The 6,806-nt window shown below is 35.0% G+C and overlaps 2 long non-coding RNA genes across 2 annotated transcripts in view; one reads left to right on the forward strand and one right to left on the reverse strand.

Annotated features, from left to right (window-relative positions):
* Positions 1-1,316: 1,316 nt before the first annotated feature.
* LOC106958551 (uncharacterized) lies at positions 1,317-6,300 on the forward strand. Its single transcript, XR_001427175.1, has 4 exons — positions 1,317-1,358; positions 4,970-5,095; positions 5,166-5,243; positions 6,192-6,300. It is a non-coding gene; the product is annotated as an uncharacterized LOC106958551 (long non-coding RNA).
* Positions 6,301-6,373: 73 nt separating this feature from the next.
* Positions 6,374-6,806, reverse strand: part of LOC106958552 (uncharacterized) — a 23,940-nt gene continuing 23,507 nt past the window's right edge. Inside the window, exon 3 of the long non-coding RNA XR_001427176.1 lies at positions 6,374-6,759. This is a non-coding gene — a long non-coding RNA (uncharacterized LOC106958552). The remainder of the gene's footprint in view (positions 6,760-6,806) is intronic.

Here is a 6,806-nt window from a genome sequence, read left to right on the forward strand (position 1 = left end):
AACTACTGCTGAGCTTCACTGTCTTTTCATCACTGTCGTCACAGTCTTGCTAGATACGATGCTCTGTAATATGGAGAGCCATTTGATTTTGGATGAAATGGCTCTCCATACTCCATAGGGGCTGAAAATTTGCTTCTGATGTGCTAAAACATTTAGTACTTACTCATTTGTTAAACCAGTACCAACTAGAAGACCCTCAGTATTCCGCAATTTAGTGCAGTATGGTGAAAAGATACAAAATTACGACTTTATTCTCATCCAACTTTACTTGTATTTAAAGCCCAAATCAAAAACTCAGAGCCCGGCACGTATACTCCATCATATGTAAATTTAGCTCGCATAAAAAGGCCAGGAAGTAGATATCTAAAATAAATAGTTCCCAAATAAGGTCTATTTTTATAATTATTCGTGGTTTCCTTTAAGACTTTTCGTTGGAGACCCACATCCTACGGCAGGAAACGAGAGCTGACAAGGATTCCAACAGAAACTTCTAGTTAATTTTTATCAGTCACTCATAGCTGCAGGCTCAAACAGAAACTTCTAGATTACACATTTTACATTATTTCAAGTTCATTGTCAAAATCACATCCATGACCTTTTTAGCTTCTCCAATTCAGCATCAAAACAACATTAATACAAGTATTTTGCATTGATTCTTATTCAGTTACTCAAAATATTTAGACTTCCTCCTTTAAAACTCTCTGCAGGCTGGAAACTTACTTCCTCTTTTCTCAGGAAGCTGCTGTTCCTTCTCCGTGACTTGACAGCACTCTTCTGTCAAATCATATAGTTTAAATAGCATTTTGAAATTTCATTGAAAAATAAAAAAAAAGAATAAAGCATTTTGAAAAGACACAACTTTCACCTTGAGAATGAGTTGACCGGAGCATGTTTCGCTCTTCAAGTGAGCAATGTTTGCATTTTCTACATGGCCCACACTGCTGAACTCTTTCTATATTGTGAAATTTAAAAATGTTTATTTTACTAGTCGTAAAAAGATATCTTAAATTATAATTGTCAAGTTCAGATGATGAATCTGGTGATGCCATTTGAGACTTCTTGAAAGCCCTGGCCTACTAGATACATCAACTGTAACTGAATATATCTTGAATTATTATTTTTAGAAGTCAAACTGTTAATGAAAATATCTTAAATTATTTTTAGTCAAAATTAAGTTGTTTTTAGATGTCTAGAATGTAATTACAGTTAGTCAGAAGAAACAGAATATATGCTAAAATGGCCTTCCATACTATTCTTACCAGGAGAACACAATGTTTTTAAAAAATGCTGACACTAAAGTTTTACTTTCACGTCTTTTTCTGTGGTGCCTATTATTTTCTGTTAACATCTAACGGCAGGTAAGAGAATCCTTTCATTGCGTACGGAACAATATAAATAATTAATCTATCAATAGGATTCCTCTTTATGATAACTTTCACCTTACAGGACTCAACTGTTTAGTCACAAGAAATTATGCGAACGGGTCAAATCGGCTCATTAATTTTTGCCATTTTGTAGTTTTGAAACAGAAGTGAATCTCAGAGCTGTTTTTGGGTTAGTTGATTTTCAATCTTTAAATGTGGAGTCATTTTTATTATTGGTATTGTCGTCTAACTCCTCTTACTTGTAAATATTTATTACAAGTAAATCTGTAAAGCAGAACTATGTCTGATAAGTAATGGTCTCAAAACAGAAAAAAATTAAATGAACTTCAAAACCATCGTGTTACTCCTGGGTCGAGACGCTCCTATTAAGTTTATTCCTGTCGATTCTGATGTGCCACGAGGGCCGATCACTGCCGATCACCAATACTGATCACGTGGATTGACTGTTAATTTTTCGCTTTAGGTATAAATGACACTATGTGATCTGGCAAAATGGAACCATAAAATCACCTAATTTAGACAAAAACATGTACAATACTTGCAGGCACAATGCAGCAAGTATTCAGTCAAAAGGACAACTGAAAAACCTGCAATCAGTAAAATTTGTTGTGTTGATGCATTTTGACGAGCTTCACTCCTTAAGTATTTTTATATCACAAGATGCAAACTTCCCATCACTCTCGGAGCGTTAAATTTCCACTTGCTTAGGATTTGCTGCCTTGCGCAGTGTGAAGGAAAAGCAGGCTGCAAAGTATGAGGTGATTGGTTTTTGTAATCGGCAACAAAAGACAGTAATCGGCGGTCACAAGTCATACACTTTTTCACAGAAATTGGTCAATTATGATCAGTGGCCATTCGATTGACACACCACTGTTCCTGGGCACTTTAATGTCCAAGTGAACAAAGGAAAATGCTTATTGTCAAGCAGGTTTTAGAACCAGGCTTTTGTGAACTTTGCCCAGTCTTGGCTGTTCAACTTGGAACTCTATGAGGTTTTGCTGGTTGTGGTTCTGATGAGCATGTGACCAAGTTATTGTCATTAGACTGTTGCATGGTGCTGACCTGGACTTCTTCTCTCACATCCTGAATTATGTGGGCCACATATGGTACTTCATCATAGCTCATAGTTTGATGACAGTGGGATCTAGTAAAATAGATCAAAACAGTAAATGACTAAATACATGCTATAACTATTCCCGTAATGTTACATGTTCTATTGTATTTTTATCATGATATTGTTAAGAAAATACTAAAACTGCACAAAAACCTATTCTGGAAATAATAATAGAAAGTATTGCTTTTGCATTGGAGTCTTGAAATCAAAAATAAAAGCACAGAAACTAAATGTATCATAACAACGGTCGCACCACATGATACTTTCATGTTCCGTCATTATTAACAGGCAAATAATTTGCCTCCTTAAAAAACAACCTAGCTTCCCACACAGTGCAAATATGAAATGTATAATCAAAATAGAAAATTATAGGAATATTTCAATATTAATAGTTTTTTTTGAGGTCATACCACATGACACCCAAATATGTCAACTACACACCGACTGCTAAAAGTGACACTTTAAAAAAAAAAAATTGAGAAAGATTAACAAAGCTGTTTGCTGTCTCCAGGGATTCTTGGCAGACTGTTGGATGATGCAACCTCATGTTTTTGACTGGATTTAAAAATATAAGTCCAAAAATGGGAATTTCTTGTTGTCGTACCACACGATATTTTGTTAGATGGACATTTTCGGACAAAGTTTATTTAAATTCTATATTAGAATTATAACCAAAAATGCTTTGAACATTTGTACAGGATGAAGAAAAGACTTTGAAAATCATACCAAACAGGAAAGAAAATATATTTGAACAGATTTAATGTCATTTTTAAGAAATTTTTGAAACAGTAATTGAGTTCAGACATTTGCACCGCATGACATTTTGAAGTGGAAGCAGTTAAACGCTGCTTATTTTACATGTCGCCATATCTATGAGTTATGCAGAGCTATTATATAACTGACGATCAGACAGACATCTTCTCCCGCTCAGAGGAAACCACTGCGCATGTCTGGAGCTCCGCGTGCGAGTAAAGGTAGAGGCATGGGTGACAACAGACACTAAGTCAGTTATTGCTTGGATTTTACGGCGCCACCTTAAGACCCTGAACTTCACATTTTAACGGACAAAAAGAGCAACGCGACTTGGATGTAAGGAGTAACGCGACTGTTTTGTAGAAATGTAGTGAAGTAGAAAGTACAGATACTTACTGTAAAATGTAGTGGAGTAAAAGTAGAAAGTACCCATTATTAAATCTACTACAGTAACAAAGTACTTGTACTTTGTTACTTCCCACCACTATAAGTATTTATGTGACCCTTATTAAAGGTGTGTTCTTCATGGTTGGTAAAATATTAAAATAATTTATGTTCCATCGTTATCAACGTTTCCATCAGACATTTAATGAATGGAAAACTATAAATACACCCACAATATTAAACTTTGTCCCTCAGATCAACTTTAACTCATACAGTCTCCGGAGGATGTAGGTGATAAATTATTGCAACCAAATAATTTTTTATTACTGCTCCAAAGATAAACGGTGCTAAATTAGTCTTAGTCCAACACTTAAAATTATGCAAAGGTTTCCATAAATCTTGAACTAAATTGCTGTGCTTTACAGCTGCTGCTCCTGTGGTAAAACAAAATGGTGGATTGAGAAAAATAATGACTTTTACAAAGAAGTGATCAATTTCTCCTTCAAAAAGTTTTTAAATACTAACTTGACTGTTGCTGGGTGTGTTAACTACAGACCTGAGAGGGTTAAACACTTTGTTTTTAGGATTGAACATACCAGAGGAGGTGACATTTACTTTAGGAACTTTTTGGAAACATTTACTTTTAGGAGTTGTTTTTCTACACCATACATTTTATATTTACTTGAGTAATATCATTAAGAAGTATCGCTACTCTTACACGAGTAAAATTTCTGGCTAGTTAACGTCACCGAATGAAGAACAGGAAAAGAAAGACCGAAATAAAGGAGAAAAATCACAATCTGAACTGGAAACAACAAAACTAAAAATCTAAACACCTATAAATCATGAAAGTTACGTTGAACCTACAAAACTTCCACATAATTTAATTAGATTTTTCTTTGAAAGATCTTAAAAGTAGATTTGTAGAGTACATGACTATCAGTGCCTTTCCACTAAACTGCCTATAACCGGTTTTTCCATAAACAGACCCAACCTGTCTGTCTGGTTTATTTCAGAGCTCCATGAAATGTTCAACTCTTGGTCTATTGTTTCATTTTCTAATTCTGCTTTAAACTTTTCCACATCTTTAAACCAAACCTGCTGTGTTCTTTGGTCTTCATGAAACGATTTGTTCTCTAAAAGAAACTCTGATGGCACTAGATTTCATTTAGAGGTTTCATGATAAATAGAGCTTAATATTTGTGCTCACTGCAATTTTCAGAGTTTTGTTTGTGAACCCTTTGAAAGCCGTGTGTCATTTTATTAACATTGTGTTGATCTATGGCTAAAATCCCAACACATTAGTTTTAATGTGGAGTCTGTCTTTCTGCAGATTAAGGTGGACTGTGTGTCTAAGCTGGTATTGATCTGAATTTGGCAACATGGAGACGTCTGAGGACAAGGAAGAGGAAGCTCCTCTCTCTGAAACCACTTTATGTAAGAAACCAGAGGACAAGAGGTGAGATGTCTGTCTCTGCATCACTTTGTCAGGATCAGCACTCCCATCATTAAAGCAACTTTACTTGCAGAAATCAGACTGAAAGAGAATCTGATCCTGATATGGAGTCTGGCCAGTCTGACCTAAACCAGCTTTCTGCTACAAAGAGGTTAGCTGTAGCTGAATCACATGGAAAATGTAACTGAATCAATGTAAAGTAATTAATCTTTCACATGTCAGCACATTCTGCTCCTATGGGAAGTGGTATGTATTGGAAGACCATTATTATTCATAGGAATGAAACATGTAATTTTTAATTAAGGCGCATGTAAAAAGTTACATTTTATTTTTCTTTATTTTGTAGAAATCAGGTTTCACTTTGATGTTAAAACTGCAGCATGTAACTTTCATTAAAAAAAGTCTTTTAAATATTTGTTGAAACTGACTATGTTGTGACCGTATGGTATGAGACAAATGATCTATAAAAAAGTCAAGCTGCTCTTAGTGCTGTCAATTATTCCTGTGTATGTGCTGCTCATCCATCCTGTCCCCAGCTAGCTGTAGCAATGCTCTTAGCTTTTAGCTTCTACCTGTTGGCAGAGTCTGCTAGGATTGCTGATGATAGTTATCATGGTCATCAATGACGCGGATAAACAGATTTCCTGTCTTGGTAATTTGTTTCTCTGCCATTAGCACATTAAGCAGCACATACACAAGGTTAATTGACAGCGCTAAGACCTTCCTCCAGGCTCTTACTGGTTGATTTTGACTGGCAGCGTTGCATTTTTTAGGTCACAAAAATAGTTGGAGGAGTTTGATCTTTTCACAGATTGTCTCTCATACCATCGTGTCACGACGTGGTGACAGCTTTAACAAATATGTAAAAACATGTTTTATAAAAGTTACATGTTACAGCTTTAAGGAGGTTTTTGTCATGTTTTTATTTAAAAAAAACTGTTATTGTTGGATCAAGATTACTATATAAAAGCAATAAAAGGCTAAAATGTCCACAGTGGTGAATGGTTTTCATTCACACTGTAGATTTATTAATCCAAGAAGTTTATTTCTGACAGGAAATAAAAGAGGCGTCTGACTGGACTGACATTCTCATCCACAGGAAACAACAGGAACAAGAACCTGGACCAAGCTGTCTGTCCTTCAAGAGCAGCCAGTCAAAAGATGCAGTAATTAGTTTTAACATTGATCAACCTTCAGATGCAAAGAGGTGAGCTTCATGGAAATGTTCTAACTGTGTAATATGAGTCCCACTGAAAGGTTTTCATTACAAAATGGCAACTTTTATTTCTTTTACGTCTTAAAGGTGGAATATAATATAACTGTTTTCCTTATCAAAATAATTTATTATAAATCCATCACTAATAAAATCATTTAAATAATGCACTGCTTTTTAAGGGTAACTTCAGGGCTGCATGATATTAGAAAATCTCAGTAATTGCAATAACAACATCATATGCAATATACAGTGGTCTATCTGAAAAGCTGAAATCCACTAGTACTTGCCAGGGTGGAAATTAAATTTTTTACCAACCACTCAAACATTTCACCAGCCACTGTTTTTTTTTCTTTGAATTACAAACGCCACCAGTACAAGCAAATTATATAAAATATATGATTTATTCATAACTCTATGAAAACTGATTTACTGACAATAAGTTTACCATACACTTATACTTGTATAGCTTCGTGTTGATTTCTCCCAGACACACACACA

The sequence above is a fragment of the Poecilia latipinna genome, unplaced genomic scaffold (assembly GCF_001443285.1).
Source record: "Poecilia latipinna isolate Pla-1442-1.1 unplaced genomic scaffold, P_latipinna-1.0 Scaffold995, whole genome shotgun sequence".
Classification (NCBI taxonomy): domain Eukaryota; kingdom Metazoa; phylum Chordata; class Actinopteri; order Cyprinodontiformes; family Poeciliidae; genus Poecilia; species Poecilia latipinna.